The sequence below is a fragment of the Lathamus discolor genome, chromosome 7 (assembly GCF_037157495.1).
Source record: "Lathamus discolor isolate bLatDis1 chromosome 7, bLatDis1.hap1, whole genome shotgun sequence".
Lineage (NCBI taxonomy): Eukaryota > Metazoa > Chordata > Aves > Psittaciformes > Psittacidae > Lathamus > Lathamus discolor.
This window is the reverse complement of record NC_088890.1, coordinates 1,706,758-1,724,384: the sequence shown is the minus strand read 5'-3', so window position 1 is coordinate 1,724,384 and position 17,627 is coordinate 1,706,758. Positions and strand designations below refer to the sequence as shown.

At 49.4% G+C, this 17,627-nt stretch overlaps 1 long non-coding RNA gene across 2 annotated transcripts in view; it reads left to right on the top strand.

Moving 5' to 3' along the window:
• Positions 1 to 3,667: 3,667 nt before the first annotated feature.
• The window catches only part of LOC136018225 (uncharacterized), a 40,549-nt gene continuing 26,589 nt past the window's right edge, over positions 3,668 to 17,627 (top strand). For both annotated transcript variants that reach the window (XR_010614305.1, XR_010614306.1), the window contains exon 1: positions 3,668 to 3,938. This is a non-coding gene — a long non-coding RNA (uncharacterized LOC136018225). The remainder of the gene's footprint in view (positions 3,939 to 17,627) is intronic.

Below are 17,627 nucleotides of genomic sequence, written 5' to 3'. Positions count from 1 at the left end.
GGAACTTACTCTCCTCCAAGGAGGGAGGAGGAGGTGTGACTGTCTTATAGCTACATCTGGGGCTGTTCCTATAATCCCCATTTGGAGGGTTTATGAGCCCAGAGTTCCATAGAGTCACACAATCCCAGACTGGTTTGTGTTGAAGGGATCTTAAAGCCCATTCAGCTCCAGCCCTTGCCACGGGCAGGGACCCCTTCCACTGGAGCAGCTTGCTCCAAGCCCCTGTGTCCAACCTGGCCTTGAGCACTGCCAGGGATGGGGCAGCCACAGCTTCTCTGGGCACCCTGTGCCAGCCTCAGCACCCTCACAGATGCTGATCAAACACAGCTTGAAGCTTGCAGCTTGACTCTGGCCTTAAGGGTCTGTATGTCCATATGAACCCGGGTGCAACTGCTGTCCCCTATGGGCATCTCTTCTGAGTGCGGTAGAGGGGGAGAATCCCCTCCCTTGACCTACTGGTCGCGCTGTGGGGATGCAGCCCAGGATGAGCCTTTGAGCAAAGGGTCCATAAAGGGGAAGGAAAAGCAAGAGTAGGAGTAAACCCACTCAGAATGATGTATTTTTGCATCCCGATGGCCCCAGGGGCTGGTGTGCACTGCTAAGCTCCAGGCACCCAGCACAGCAACCCCGCGCCGTGCACACTGGAGTAAAATCCTATTGCAGATATAGAATGTGCCTCATAGAGCTGCTGCTTTCCCGAATGCTTCCTTTGGAAATGGCCTCGTAATCTGGTAGGAGTTGATCCTTTGTATCACTTCTTTCAAATTGCCTTCTGCTCATCAGCTGTTCCCGAAGAGATGAACAGCCCCATCTCCATGTCCTATCCTGACCTGCTGGTGGCTCTGAGGAGCTGCCAAGCAGAGGGCTCTTTTCTTAGGGATTGGGGGGGGGGGGGGTGTTGATAGCTTCAGGTTTCCAAGTGCTTCCTAAACTTGTAGGATGAAAGGCACCGGAGCAATGTGAAATATTAGTGGTATTTTAAGCACACGTGTGGGTGTGTAGACACAATTAATTTTCCTTTTTATAGGCCTACGTGGAATATCTCCATCTCCGAGGAAGACGCCTCTATCTACGGAGCGCTGGCATCCCAGAGGAGGGCACCGCTCTGCTCGTGGTAACAGCAAATGCCATGGAAATTAGCAGCGCAGGAACGCTGTTGTGGTCAGGCTGTTGTCAGCTCCATAAATCCTGGGAGGGGTGAGAGGCAGCAGGCTTGGAATCCCTCCATCCTTCCCATCCTGAATCATCTCATTCCTCCGTGTTAAACGGTAGCAGTCGGAAGGGATTTTTGTCCTGGTGGTCCCCCGGGATCAGAGAGGAGCTGATGCCACTTGGAAGTAGGATTAAACAGCACAAGGGCTGCGAGCCTGCACTCACACAGGCAGAGCTCTCGGGCTGGGTATTGTTATTGACACGCTGCACCTTAATGGCTATAATGTCAATGGGCACTTTGGGACCTTTACTCGTGGATTATTAATGCGTTAGGCTGCAGGTTTGATGGGTTGTTGTGTTAAGAGCGGAGGGAGTGGATGCCTGCGGTGTATGGGCAGCATAAGGATCTTCTTTAATCAGGGCTGTGGTGTACATTGAGAGCTGCACTGTAGATGTCTCGTTTACTGCTCTGTCGTACCTGCTCTCAGCAAGGGGGATCTCACTGCGGCTTAGAGGACAGCATGGAAAAAATGACACCATCAGAGAGGAAAAGGGATGGCCCAGGGGAAGGAAGCGATGGTCCTGTCTGTAGCCAGGGAAAGGTGCATGGCTGGGGGGGGATTATTTCCTGGCACTAGCCACTGATACCCTGCAACGTGAAGATTAATAGGCTCTTTATGTTATTGTTAGCAACTGCAGGTGCTGCTTTTAGAGGTATAAATGTGCTGCTCTCCTCGCCGAGGGCTCAGCCCAACACCAATCCTCCCCTGGGACTGCAGAGAGAGCAACTGTCTCATGCTGCCTCGCTGCCTGAGAGCAAATGTCACAGCCCAGGCCTGGGCGCAAGTGGAGGGGTGTCCCCAAAGCCTTTGAAGGTGATGGGAACTGCAGGTGCCCAGTGCTGCTCAAGGGCAGGATCCTGCCCCTTTTAAAGGGCCTTTTTGAGTGCGCTGTGATTTGCAGGGGAAAGTGATGCAGGTGTAACGATGCTCTGGCTGATCTCCCCTGGGTAAATAGGATATGTATGTTTGCCAAAGCCCCGTTTGACAAGACAGGGTGGTTAACTCTGCAGATGAAGTGGAAAGGGCAGAACAACATGTTCAGACCCTGCATGAAGCACTGACTGCTGTGCTGGTAGAACAAGGGAAGAAGGGGGATCCGAGAGCAGCGGGGCAGGAGCAGGGAGGATGTGCAGGACATTGCACAGCTGGAAGTGTCCTCTCTGGTGTTTTAACAGGTCAGGCTCTTAACAACAGCTCTGGGTTCATTTGTGGCAGGAATTGCCATCTTCCTTGTAATCACCGCTGCTCCATTACGTGGAGACCTGGAGAAATTAGCCTGAAACCAGACTAGCTATTGGGCGATAGAAGCAATAATCAGGCAGTTATGGAAACAAACCCCCATATCACAGCCTTTCCTTCTAGCTGTAGCGTACGGGCTGCTATGGCACGAAGGAAGAAAACAGAGACAGGGAGGAACCTGAACGCACGGCGATGCTGCCTCTCCATAACTCTAGAGGGCAAGAGATGCCATTGACCCAGGAGGGAAGTTTCTGACTTGCAAACTGCTGTCACTGCACTGCAGGCCCGTGTCGTTCGTTTTCTGCACTCCTCCTTCTCCCAACTTCCTATCTGAAGGAGGCAAAGAAATCCTTGCATATCCTGACAATGCTGACTGCAGTTTGACTTTTCATCATGTCATATCTGGGCCATGGGAAGGCCCCTGCTTTTATTGTGTGACGACACGGAAATTACCGAGTAATTACAGGATTATGCAGCACCTTGTAAATTAAATGTTACCTCTTTACCTTTTATAGAACAAAAAAATAACCATGTAATTACCTAGTGAATTAAGCTGTTAAGGTCTCATGGTAATTATACATGGAGTCAAGAGCGCTGAGTTCTTCTGGTAGTTACAAGTAAAGAATTATCTTTCATTTTTAAACATATGTTGCCGTTGGATCCCCAAGCCTGCACATTTCCATTTTAATAACACTATGGCCTGCCCAAATGAGAAGAGGCATATGTCTCCCATCTGAGTGTGCAAATAGAGTGAACATGTATATATAAAATAGATTGGACATATGCAAAACTGACCCGGGTTCAGACCAGAAAAATGGGATACCAGCAGAGGTAAAATGTGATCAGTTGGATGATAATGTTCAGAATGGCGTTTGCTTTCCCAGCACTGGAACTTGTTTTCAATGTGCTGCTGTTCTTAATATACACGTGATTGTGTTTTGAAAGCAGACAATGAAACCACCTATCAGGGAGCTCTGTTCCCCAAGGGAGGCTCAGGACTTGCTGTGTGCAGGTGGCTTTTGCCATGTATCCTCAAGGAGGGGATGACTCTGCTGGTAGGAGAGCCCCAGAACCAAACACATTGGTGATGTGAGCTTGGTGGATGCTTCTGGCTCAGGTGGAAGAGGTTTTCCCATTGGCTTTTGGTACTAATAGCACAGAGCTCTCAGCTGTGCTGGCCTGGATCACTTCCCCCAGAGGCAGTCGAGGAGTGACGTAGCACCAAAGAGCTTCAAAAGGAGAAGGGTTAGAGAGGAACAAGGCTTTGCTGCCTTGTAGTAGGGCTTGTTCCTGCCAAAGTAGCTGCAAGGAGCATGTTTCCCTGCTTAAAAAGTGCTGCCAGGGATTTGGGTCAAGGCAGTGGTCACTGGATGTGCAAAGAGCAGAGACCATCCAGCCTGCTCTGACCAGACCAGAGGGGAGAGCTCCAAGACTCCAAGCAAGCAAGAGGAGGAGGCCATCAGACCAGTGACTGCAGGTGCTAAAGTACGTGGTCAGGTTTTTATTGGACGTGAGGATCATTGGCACATGGGAATTGCCTTTTTTGTTCTATATAACCTGTGGCCTGAGTTGGCTAAAAGTGTCCCTTTGTGATGTAGAGACTTATGGGGGGGGGGTTAACTGTTCTGCATAACTTTCTTCCTGTTTTAAGTGTTAACACAAGCAGTCTGAAGTGTTTCAGGGTTTCTTTTGATGTTTCTATTTCCATGCTTTTAGGGATACAATTCCAAAAGTTTCCAATGAACTTTAATGCTGAAATAATAACTGGCTTCAATGCCCTTTCAGATTGAAAACAAGCATTTCTGTAGGTCCTAAACCCAGATTCTTTGAGTTCGTAGTTTTAGATTCCTATATCTGAAAAGTGGGGTGTTACAATACGCCAACACTATCTGAAAGGTATGGGACGTTCACCTTTCAGTGTTGGGTATATGTGCATTTACTGGCTGTAACATATTGGTGTTATGTGCATTTACTGGCTAGTTTTATCTCTTGCTTTGAAGTATGTAGCATATTATATAGAGAGAGATGCTCACTTCATTAATCATGGGAAAAAACAGAGGACCAGGACAGGGAGCTGGGTTTTTCTTTGCATGAAGCTTAACGCTGGCATTTTACCTCTGTATCTTCACTTTCTATCACAGACCTATTTCCCCCTACAAGTCATACCCAGTCCAAACAGGAATTGCTGCAGGTACAAAATGAATTGAAGTAAATTATCTTCTCATCTCTTTATTTTGCATTTTCCCTGCTTTGGTTTCAACCTGATCAGCAGTTCTCTGTCGCGCTGCGGTTTGTAGTGTTTAAATCCTGCTGTAATGCTGCATGATGAACATGCATTCACTTCAAAGAGTCATTTAGATCCCCTAGGAAGCAGGTAGTCTTTGCTGTAGAGGTGCAGGGGTGTTTTGGTGCAGAATTGCTTTTTTACATGTGTTTCTTGCATGATTTCCCCCCCCCCCCCCTTATGTCCATCAGTTTTACCACTTTGTAGCTGCAATCTGGTGAATATTAAAAAGCACCATTTGGGATTGGATCAGAAAATAAGGGGGGGAAGAAGTCACGCTCCATCTCATTCCTAGTCTCTTGCGTAACATCCCTTCATCCTGACACAGATTACTGCTAGCATTGTGCTTGCCCAGTTCCTCTGCCTTAATAGCCTTACGTCTCATTCCAAGTGAGATCAAAGAGAGGAAAGTACCAAAGGGCTTACATTCAATTAACAGGAAAGGGGCAGGCGTTGTATGTGCTCAGCAGAAGCTCTGATTGCAACAAACTGCTGACTGCATATCATGTACTATCACTATCAGCATGTGTAACACCAGCCCTTTCCCTGCCGAGCTGAAAGGTGGTCTGGAGAGGCAAATGGCATCTTTTGTGCTCTTCCTGGCTGTGCTGGGATGGAGATAACTGGAGGGGCCCATGTCCTTTCACAGGGATGCTCAGGAGGAGGAGGGGGCTCTACCTCCTGCTCTATGTGGGGCTTTAATCAGAGCTGCAGACTGGAAACTCTCTGTCAGCCCTTGACCGGTGGATGGACAACTTGAATTTTTAATGCTGAGTGATTTCCCACTGCTCTCCACATGGATCTCGGAGTCGGAGGCTTAGCCTGCGGCAGTCAGAAGTCCTGGGGCAAAAGCTGAGACTTTGGGCCCTTTCTGTATATTCAGTGTATTACAATGAGATAAAGCCCCTCTCATTCTCTCAGAATAAACTCTCTGCTTTTCCTTCCTCCAGGTGTTTGTGACATTAGGAAAAGCTGGGTGTTTCAGAGCTAGCTTGTGATTAGGAGGCATCTGGGCCCAGTCACTGCCATGGGAGGCAGGATCCTGGGAAGATGAGTGTGGCAGTCTGGTTTTCCCATTTTCCCATTTCTCCTTGGGAAAGGCAGGAAGGAGAGGTGCAAAAGTAGGAATTGGATCAGGAATGGGGCGGGGGGTGGAATTTGCAGCGTAAAAATAGTAGGGCATGGACTCAAGGATTTTGCCTTGAAGTGAGAGCATATCCCATCCACTACACATTCAGTGCTCATTGATGTTAATTGCAGTTATGTCACATCCTCATATTTCCCAGGGTTCTGTGTATGAAGTTTGGGAAAGATGCAAGTTCCTGGCTTTGAATTACTGCTGGAATTCTCTTTTAGCATTCTATTTTAGAGCCCAGAGACAGCCTGGATCACCATTTGTATTAAACCCTGTATTAAACCCCTCGGCTGATTGCTGCGATAACCCGCAGCCAGAGCTGTCTGAATGGAGGTGACCTGGTTACATCTGTGTACATCACTTCTAATGCAAACCTTGCCGAGCAGCAAGTTCCTGCCACACGCATACAGAACCAAATCTGTTCCTAGGGATTCCGTACCTGCTGTTGCCGGGAATAGGATCATCTCCTTTAACCTTATAACATTCCCTGCATGGCTGTGGGAGATGACCACTCCGCACGTTGCTCACAGGTTAACAGCGCTATAAAGAGCACAGCTGGTCAGTGGAATCAGGGAACACTGAAAAGGTCAGAGCATGGGGGTGCTGCGGAGGCTTCCCTCTAAATGAGAGTAGCCTGTGACCTTCACTTAACCCATCCTTTAACTGATTGCAAATTAAGTTGGGCGACTTAGCCTGAGCTCTAAAACCCTAAATGAATTGAAAGATGGAACTACATCAAAGAGCTTTCCATCATTGTCAGGCAGTGTTCTCCGGCACACGTATTCCAGATAGACATTGCTGTCTGTGAGCTTTACTTACCCACTGAGCTATATTCAAATAAAGCCCATTAACTTCACCAGTGCTGAATGACATACATGCATTTGTACCCTAATGCAGTCATCCCCTTGAACACAGGCTTATCCAACTGGAGATCTTTTCTATGAGGTTTTTTAATCTTCTTGGCTTATACAGGACTTACAGGTATAATATATGGCGTTTGCATAACAGTCAGAGCCAAGGGCTTCAGCGCTGTAAATCCATCACCTGCTTTCCATCAGCCAATTGTCTGCACACTGATACTCATGTCAAAGCTTCCTTTGGCTTCAGAAGTCATTTTTCACTTCATCCAGTCTCCAGGCGTCTAGGGACCAAATGCCCACCAGCAATTAAATATAATGATAAAGCAGAAGAGCTCTGCAGCAGAGCATCCCATCACACTCTTCATCTCGGGGCTTCTCAACCTCCTCCATATGGTGACAATAGAGCAAGAGCAGAGGTGAGGATCAGTGGTCTTCAGGGAGACCTGGTGCATGGGGCTCTCTGTGCCCAGGAGCAGCAGAGCCAGTGGCACATCCTCCATCCTTCCTAATAATGAATGGTATTTAGTCTATTCAGGCCAAGAGAGGAGTCCTGCCCAACACACAGGCTTGCATAACGCTCTCAGCTGTTCTTACTGGTGTTCCTTAATGTGGCCTTTATTTCCCTTATTCCCTGCATTACCTGCCTGGCCCTTTCTTATTTCACAGCAACAAATATGAAAGCAAAACCATTGACTGAGCTGCAAACCCAAGAATTTCGTGTCTCCCAGCCCCAAACAGAACCCAAAGCAAAAAGACACCTTCACAGAAACACCCCACAAGTTCTTCAGTCAGTAAGAACCCAATTCTTCATGAGTTCAGCTGCCATTGAGGCAGGGCAGTAGTGGTGGGGAAATAGTGTGTGTCCTGTGAGCGGCTCAGATTTATTCAATGCCATGGTCAAGAAATGGCTGCTCAGTGCCTGATATGGCCAAGAGGATACTCTACTTTCTGAATTCCCATGGAGATGGCCTGATTTCCATAGCAACTGGATTCTCTCTCTTGCCTTTCCCTTTAACAGGTAGAAACACGCATCCTGAGCATGCTGGATTGCTCTGAGTGTTATTGTGGGTTTGGGTGCCAGTGCACTCTCTGGGCAGTGTGTTCAGATACAGGCACCTTAATTAGAATTTAATCCAGCTTTAGAACTGGTGGTGACATTGTCTTCCATCCGCTCTTAAGATGCGTTGTGATGTGAGCTTGCTTTCTCCTCTTGTCCTTTATCATTGTTTCCATTGTATATTGGACAACCTGCAATGCAGGGTGATGGCTATGGAAAAAAGCTCTTGGGAGAAAGAGAGCATTGATGACAGCAGCTACCAGCAATATCCAAAATGCATGGGATGTATTTCTAGAGAGAGGGCTTGGTTCAATCCCTGATTGAATCCCAGAGATGGATTAACAATTCATGCTATAATTCAGTGTGTCAGAGAGGAGATGGTGTCAGCTGTAAGTATATACGTTATTTGTCACCTGTTTGTTGAGGCTTTTAATGGTTTCAGGTTTTGATTTTAGATGCTAACTTGGTGTCCTCTTTGGGTCTGTCCTTCCTCAAGTACATCTCACTGCTTCTCCTCTGTAGACTGAAATGAGTACAAAGGAAGGTGGTTTAACTGGGGAGTTTCTTATAGCCATTGTGAAGGGATTCCTAAGGAATAAGGTGTCAGAGCCCTGCAAACCATCTCCCCAAGGATCTGCTGAGGACACAGGCAGGACAAGGAGTCATGGGAATAGGCTTTTGGATAGTAGTAATGTTACACATCAGTCTGATTCCTTAAGGAAGGGAGTGCCATGGACATTGTGAGCTGGGAATTGCAGGATCCGAAAGGGCAGGGCTTGTACTGAAATTCCAGCATTTTTGTAGATCCCTGGAAAGCACCAGGTTTATGGCAGTCTGGGCTGCCCCAGTGATGCTACAACAGCTTCTGCATTGCAGTGGGTGATTGCCCAGTCAAAGGGCAGGCAGGAGGAGGTGACAAATGTAGATCCTGTGTCCCTCAGGATGGCTGAAGTTTGTGATGGGTATTCCTGGTGAGTGAAGCCAGTTGGGAATCCAGGAAGAGAAGCAAAGCCCACAAGGGGTGCATTGAATGAGCAGTGCTGTCAGAGGTGCTTCTTCTTCAGCCTCGCATCACAGGAATGTGGTGCCTGCACCAAGGATGAATTTCAGATACCCCTTTCACACAGCAGCCCACCCATGCTTCGGTGCCACCTCTCCCTGAGCACGCATTGCCCTGAATTGGCAATTAAAGAGTGAGCTGCGGCAGCCCCAGGTGCTGTAAGAGCATCCTAAGGTCCCAACAGCACTTTGCCCATTCAGCGACCTCCTCTATGTGCCGAAGCGTGTGAGGTTACACCTGAACTCAGCCTAAAAGATTGGCTGGTTCTTCTGTGCCCCCCAGTCTGACCTTACATCAGAGCTTACATTGGAAATCTCGCCACGAGCTGCGGGCTGACATCCGTCCTCCCCTCAGCTCCTGCAGGGCCATTCAGGTGCCTGTCACCTCCCTTGTATTCTGCTGCCCCGCTTGCCCACAGATCCTTACCCAGCTGTACACGCAAGGGGTTTCCCTGGCTCTCTGCTAGGAAAACATCCCTCTCTCCTTCCCTCTCCTCCTTCCCCTCCTCTCCCCTCCTCAGCTGATGCTGAAAGCCACAGAGGAAGCATAGCAAATGGAAAGAAATGAGAGCAGAGGAAGAAAGGGGGAGGCAAGGAGCGAGCCCCCGGTCCCTCTCCCTTCATCTGCCTTGGGGGCTGCAGGGGTAGAAGGCGGGGGGTGATGATGAGGCCAGAGCTGGAGCAGAGCCTGGTCCTTGGTGGTGGCAGGAGCTTCACTGCTGTGACCTTCAGAGCACTGAGTGCTGATGAGGAGCGTTCAGCCCATCACACGAAGGGGTGGTGGGAAGGACGTGCGTGGGCATAGGAGTAAGGGGAGAGCAAGGGGGGGGCTGGTGCCCCCGTGTCTGCCGTGGGGAAAGGGGTTGCAAAGACAGGGTGCAGGGCTTGGTGCTGGCACTACAGCATCCCTTGAGCAACCTAAGCGGTCCCGTGGGCTTTTTGGAGCCATGCCCAATAGAGGGCACTGATTTGCCAACAAATCTCAGAGGAAAGCGGCGTTTGGATAAGGAAAAGAGACGGGAAGGGCCCGGGCGTCCTCCTGCCTCTCCTATAGGAGGATTCCTTCGGAGCTAACGATGGACTGCTGCTTTTTCCTCTTCCCCTGCCTCTCTTGAGAGCGCAAACATCGCGGGGAGGTGGGAGAGGTGGCTTCCCCTTCGCGTTCGCTGCAGGAGCAGATGGCCCCACAGATGATCTCTCCTTGTTTCCCTCTGTCGGTAGGAGATACGTAGCCTTGCTCCGAGAATACCATTCCTTGGCAAAGATGTCCCTGAGAAATAGCAGGGAAGTCCCCCGTGCTGTGCTTTCATGCTTCTCCATCCTCTTCTCTTTATTACCTTCATTCGACCGGTAACGGCAAGGTGCGGAGCTGCAGATGTGTTTAGCTGCTTAGAAGACACATGCGGTGCTCGGGCGATGCTGCCAATAGCCTGATCTCGGGGAAATCCCATAGGGAATGGCTGCAGACTCATGTCCTTCCCCCGAGGGGCAGAACCCACCTTCCTTGAGGGCAGACCAGGGATGGAAACCCAGGTTCACCGGGGGACAGTGGTGTGTGTGCACTGGGGTGTAGTGGAGGGGACAAACAGCCCTTGATGCTCTTCCTTCCCATTGTCGCTGCTTCCCTTGCTCCCAGCTATTCCCACTCCTCCGCAGGTGAGACCAGCAGGGACAAGGCCCATTAGCAGCAGCTCTGCTGCAATGTCTCTTTAAAGGAAGTGTCAGGAATAAAGATTTACCTGCAGGTTTGGCAATACAATTATTATATGTTAATTAAATATGAAATGACACTTAAGAGCATATCCATTGCCTTAACAGCGGCTCTCTGTAATAATAATAATACTTAGCACTTACATAGCTCTCTCCATCTATACAGAGCTTCACAAACATTAACTAATGAATCCTCACAAGTTCCTTGTGAAGCTAAAGAGGCTGCCAGCGTGATGGGGAGGGGAAAGAGGAGATGCATCAGGGCAATAACCTCTTCTGGGCCTGCTGCTGCTTCTTTTCAGGCTGCTGAGGTTTTCAGTCTCCCTTCTTCCTGTCAGCCTTCCCTTAAGCGTGCTTCAGTCCAGCACCCTACGATGGGCAAGTTGCAAGGTGAAGAAGGACATTGGCAGGACAGCGAGGTGGTACCTGTGGTCACACTGCTGATGTTCTCCTGGCTCCTAGCACCAGGCTCAGAGTCCACATATGATGGCACTGAGTCCGTAGCACCCAAAACTCCCTCCTGTCCCATCCCCTTCTCCTTAGGGCTCAGTAAGGGAGCTAAGAGGGGTTTTGCCTGAAGCTGGAGTGTTTTGGATGTGACTCTGAGAAACACGATTCAGGCTTGGACATAACCAGCTGTGATATGAAGAAGTTCAGGGCTAGGTCTGAAATAGTCTGGATTTCTGGGGGTCACTTGTAGTGAAGCCGTGCTTTGCCTTCAGGTCTCAGTGGGGAAGCCAGGAAGCCCCTCTTGAGCCTTCTTTGCTTCCCAGGAATAGGATTTTTGAGCTGAAAGCTCAGGTCTCCTCTGTCGGAGCTGCCTGCCTCCTTGCAGATGTGCTTGCTCCACCCTCTCTGATGACCCATCCTTTGAGACCACCACTTGACCCGAAGGGGGTGACAGATGCTACACTAGGTCTGTCTTCCCTGACATACTTGCATCTTCCTCACTGCAACTGCCTGTGCTTGTGCAAGGTCTTTGCTGGAAGAGTCAGGAGAGAGATAAGGAAGAAACTTCATTTTCTCCACAAGAAGAAATGGACCTGACTCTGCAGCAATCCCAGCACCAGGCCCTGCTTTGCCTCTGCTCTGGCTTTTAGGCAGCAAATTCCAGTTCTGCCTGGTTTTCCAGGTTTGTCACCAGGAAGCATTGAAAGGGAACTAGGGCCACGTCCATCCCCTCTTCCACGTCTGGGCTGACTCACCCTACCCAGGAGAGCATAGGGAAAGGGAGGAAGATGGGGAGCAATGGGTCAGGGCTATGAGGAGGAAGGAAACTGATTACCCACCCCTTTTCAGAGAGTGGTGTTCTGCACAGTCTGCTTCCAGACTCGTTTTTCCCAAGCTCATTCCCCTTAAAAAGGTAATAAACATTCCAAATATCCTTGCTTAGATTAACAGCTCTACTCCACCAGCTTCAGCACCTACAAAGCCAATGCCTGTGTGAATCCACTAAGCAGTTGTCAGACTGCATTTCTTGTAACATTTAGGGGTGGTTTGGAAGGAGGTCTCAAGGCTACACTCTACAAAACGCTCAGTATTGGCCAAGGGGGAAAACAAAGACAAGGTGACCTAGAAAACGCTGTCATCTTCCGAGCTCCCTGATTGTGCTGTTATTTATTTAGCACTGTAAGCCCACCAGATCCATTTCCAAGGCTTCCAGGGTTGTTTTTGTCTTCCGGAAAGGTCTTGAGTTTGAACACAGTAATGTTTTCAGACACAGTCCTGCCAGCACCAGTGATTTCAGCCGTGTCCCTGTTTAACTCGCTGGTGGGCTCCTTGGGGTTGCATTTAGAGATGGAAATGTCACAAGGTGCTCTCTGTAGCTTGGTGCAAGACCAAAGGTTGCCTCTGATGCTGAACAGAACCTGGCTCTTTCTGCATAGTTCACAGTCATCTTGTATTGAAAAGCCCTTAATAAACCAGGGGGAAAAGGATATTTAGTGTGTGAGACCTCACCTGTCCAGCCCTAAAGGTACAGACTGATGGAAGCCAACCTCAAGTAATGTATTTATGCCTCGGTCTTTCCTGTCCTTTCTTGTCCCTTCATTTGACTTTGCTTTGCAAACACAGCTCCTGAGCCTGGGGCTTTTGGCAGTTCAAGGTGATAGCAGCGATTCTGGTACCCTGCTTCAGCCACAGGCAGGTGACAAGGGTGCGTGGGTTTGAGCTCCGGTCTCCAGCAGTGGGGCCCATCCGTGGCTGCTATGTATGGCATGATGTATGGTTGCATGGCGGGTACCTGCTTGTTCGCACCGGTACAGCACAGGGAGCAGAATGGATCCAGCTCATCCTTCAAACCACAGATTTCCCCATCCCGGGGCTGGAAGCCACCATTCTCCCACCACCAATCGCATGCCTTTGAGCTGGGATCTTTCTCCTCCTTTACAACTTAACACGTTGGCCGTTCCCTGAAAGCGGATAATTCCTTCTTAATGGTGCCCATTTCTCAGCACGTACTTTGGCTGCCAGCTCCTGAAGGTAATTGCATTGTTATTTAGGAAAGTCAAAGGTGCATTCTCTGGCTGCGAGCAGGCTCGAGGCAGGCTGGCCAGGAGACGGCTTCCCATGCTCTTGTTACAGCAAGGTATCACTGCAGGCAGGCAGGAGACGGGGATGGATGTACATCTCCCTCCCCACGCTCCGCTCTTTCCTTCCCCGGAGAAGAACCTGTAAGAAAATAAAGATGGGCATTCCAGTGTGTGAAAACACACAGCACAAAATGTCCCTTTATAGAAGAAAGTGATGTCACCAATGACCTTATTAGAAAAAGGTAAAATGCTTGTTTACTTAAAGCACTTGTTCAAAGAGAGCAAGGGAAAATGTGGCTTTAGGATATTTTTCTTTCTCCTTTCTCTTTCCTCCTAAATGAGATTGAAATACAGTTTCACATTTGCAAGGCCCAATGCCCTTTCTGCCAAGAAATCCATTGACAGGCCAATCAACAGACATGTTCTGGTTACAGGAATCAGGCATCAGTCAAAGGCTTGGAAGGCAGATCCAGCAAATGCAGCAGATAATAGCATTGAAAACAGCCGGTGGGGGAGATGAAAAAGTAATTGGAATATAGGTAAGAGCTGGGCTAAGCAGGATGGATCGGTGTACTGCTGACACGTGGAAGGGAGGAGGTGGAGAGGGAGAGCTAATGAGAGGGGTAATTCTAATGATAGAGGTAGTTCGATGTGTCAGGCTTTTGGGCTTTGAGGGCTGAGAGAAGGATTTATTTGTGCAGAGGCAACCCAGCCCGTGGGATTTACACACCACCTACACGCCGAGTCCCTGCTAGCTTCCAGAGCTGGGATTTTGCTGGGTAAGATTCATAGTAAAAGGCTGTGTGGCATCAATAGGGAGAGCTTTGGGGCTGGACTGCTTGAGGGTGCTGGAGCAGATGCAGGGGGGATCAAACCAGGGTTAAAGGATGTGGCAGCATGGGGAGAAAGGCTTTTGCCAGCAGGCCAAGGGGGATAGCTACCAGAGCAAAGCAGCACCGGCCTCCGCGTGCTCAGGGGCTGCATCACTGAATGCAGTCACTTCAATCTCAGCAAGTTCTAAAATTCACTGATTTCATCCCAAATGTAAAAATCTACAGAAGACAGGAGTGCAAATGAACAGAATAGGGTTTGATTGTACGGACTGCATCTCCTCATTTATTCCAAAGCCCTCGCTAGTGAAATACCCAGACTCTGATTAGAGCGGTGAGTGCAGGAGAATTACTCACTTCCTATGGGTAACGCGACAAGCAAATTACCTGAACTTCTTGTAAATCTGTAATCCTCTTGTGGGACTCAGCACTATGGCAGTTGCAGCGAGGGGCTGTTGATCTCATGCACTCCCTCACCCTGAGCCTTGGGCGAGTTCACCCTTCACGCGGCACCCTGCCCAGTTGGGGTGATTTCTGCATCTCTTTAGGTTCATCTTCTCCGTCCCCCTTCCCCGGGCGCTTTAGCTCCTGCTTGGCCCAGGAGGGGCTGTTTTCTGGAGCTGCTTCCGTGTCAAAAGGGGCCGTGTGGGTTGGCAGGGAAAGAATTGAACGCTCTGTAAAAGACGGTACAAAATACTCCGAAGTAATTTGGATCCGACTTGAGCAAGTGATAAATGAGAGCAGCATGGCAGTGACAGGTCAATCAAATATTTATAGAACTCCATCCATTAGCATTGCAGCAGCAGAAAGGAAGGGAATGAAGTCAGGGTGCTCCTAAACCTCCAAGGGGTACATGTGCTCATCGGCTTCCCCAAAATCTCCATGGGTGCGTGTATCTTCTGTCTTGTCCTGGAGGGGACTGGCCCAGACGGAGGTGGTGGGAGAGCTAAAAACGGGTTGGGATTATGCAGCACTGTACGTTAGCATCAATTCCTCTGGTCTTCTCGGGTGAATTAATGCCTTTGCATGGTGGGGAATCGATTCTTGTACCAAAAGGTGGGGAAAGCCGAGTGGCGTGTGTAGGTGTGTACATACCTGTGCGTACATGGGGAAAGGGCATCAGGTTTTGCAGTCCTCTGGAAAAGCAGCTGCTACAATGAGTGAAATGCCAGAAAAGGTTAAACCGGAGCAGCCAAGAAACCTTCAGGAGAGAGCAGAGTTGCAGTTGGGAAGCCTATTTTTAGGATCATATGACATGATTTGTTTAATATTTTAGGAGGCAGTTATCATATGCTAGGAAAGTGAAGGGTTATTAGGAGCATCCTCATGTGCCTTCTTTCAGGGCTTTAACAATCTTCCCTCTAACAGATGTCTCCCTCCTCACCTTTGAGCAACCCGATAAGCCAGGGGTGCAGAGGTGCAGCGTGTGGATGGGGTGGAAGGTACAAAGGGCTGTGGGGAAGTTATTCATTTGATGTCAGCACTGAAATGGAAATGCCACTGCAGACATGGGCAGATGGAGCAGTGTTTAGCTGGGACCAGATACCAGCAAGGCAATGCAACAGCAGGCTGGTGAGGAGAAGGGCTACCCTGGTCTCCAAGTGGTTAAAGACATGCTTGATTTTAAGCATAGGAAGGATTACACTGAAGTCCCTCTGTGGCCTGCCGGTGAGATCTATGTACCTGGTCATATAAACTGCATCCTGCATCCCAGGTTCCCAGGACCGTTCCCATTCCCTTTGCCAATCTGGGCTTTGTTAAATGTGATCTACACGTAAATACCAGTGCTAAAATGTGCTGGGTCTGGTACTCGGGTGATGCCCTGTCTGATGCTATTGACCAAGAGCTGAATTGCTGTGAATTCAGGAGGAGTCTGGAAAAGGAAACGAGCTCTTTCTTCTTCATTCACTCATCTCCTGACAGAGTTTCATTCATCTGGCCTGGGAGCAGTGGGGATGCTGTGTGTTGGAGGCAACCAGTCAGCCAGGGGATGAGGCAGGGCACTCGCCAGGCTGCTGCCCATTTGCTGAAATGGATGCTCCAAAGTTGCATGGGGAATTTGTATGAATTGAAGGAAAGACAGGCAGTAATTGGGATCGGTGGGAGAAGTGTTAGCAAACAGAGGAAAGGGATACTTTGGTGACAGTGATAAATGCTAGCAGCTTTTGGCCTCATCTGGAGGAGCGAATTGGAGCGAAGGCTTTGCAAGAGGAGGAAGGAATAAAGAGACAACAATCTGACGGACGTTAGAGCAGAAAAAGGCTCAGAAAGCAGAAGTTTAGAGGAGTGTTTTTAGGGGGCTGATCAGAGGCAAGTCACAAAGGTCATTCCCCAAGTCAAGAGGCTCATAATGGTTTATACCCCCAGAAATAGCAGCCTTCCAGTACCTGAAGGGGACCTATAGGGATACTGGGGAGGGACTCTTCGTCAGGGACTGTAGTGACAGGACAAGGGGTAACAGGTTAAAACTTAAACAGGGGAAGTTTAAATTGGATATAAGGAGGAAATTCTTTCCTGTTAGGGTGGTGAGGCACTGGAATGGGTTGCCCAGGGAGGTTGTGAGTGCTCCATCCCTGGCAGTGTTCAAGGCCAGGTTGGATGAAGCCTTGGGTGGGATGGTTTAGTGTGAGGTGTCCCTGCCCATGGTAGGGGGTTGGAACTGGATGATCTTGAGGTCCTTTCCAACCCGAACTATTCTATGAAATAAGCCAGCAAGCTGGAAGGGAACTTAGTGCATGGCCCCTCCATCCCTGCACTAGGTCACCTCTTAATCCATCCTAGTCCAGAGCTGGTGCTAACCACTGTGGCTTATTGCAGCCCAGAGAGCTACTCCACATTGCAGATACCACTGCCCTGGTCCAGCCCTGGTGATTCACATGTTACATCCCCCTATTTTAGCCAGACACTGCTCTAACTTGCTACCCCCAGCATCATGCTTAGTGGTATAAGAAGTCACTGGGCATCATCCCTGCGGCTACAAGGCCTTTGGAGCAGCCATGGGGCTCTCCCTGTTGGGCAGCATGGATGTGGAAGGTCTGTGCCTCCCTAGGGCTGCAGGAGCCCTGGGGGTCACGGCTGAACACACAGGCCTGTGGGTTTATGTCTGTCAGCCAGCCCTGCAGGGACGGCTCGGGGAGGATTTGCCTACAAACCGAGTGTGTGCAATAACAAGATGCCATTTCCAGAGGCATTCCTCTGACCCTCAGCAGCGTTTCAAAACACGTCTCAAATGCAATTGGCACCTCTGCAGTGCCAATTTTAGAAGCGCTTTGCTTTGGAAGGGAGGACTGGAGCACGGAGGTGATTATCCCTCCCCTCCTGGCAGCTCCAGTTGTGTGACTTGCAGGGAATGGCAGAGATGAACAGCATGTAAAAGAGCTCCAACAACCGCTCTCTTTCCCAGAGCACCGGGACGTGCCTCTGTCCTGCTTGTTTAGACTGCAGAGGATCTTTGCCTCTTACAAGAGTAAAGATCTTGGCAGAGGTAGCTCAGACATCCATCTAACATGCCCTGAGACAGTAGAAGCGGTGACAGAGGGACGGATTCTGCTGGCAGCAGCGCAGGCAGGAGCTGCAGAGTCACTGGGAGCTGATGTTGCCTCCTGTTGTGCTGCTGCACAGAGACACTGATGAATGTTATGAATTTTAAGAACTGAGATGCACATCCGTTTCCTTTAACTCATTTTGGATTTTCTGCTTGGCTTTATT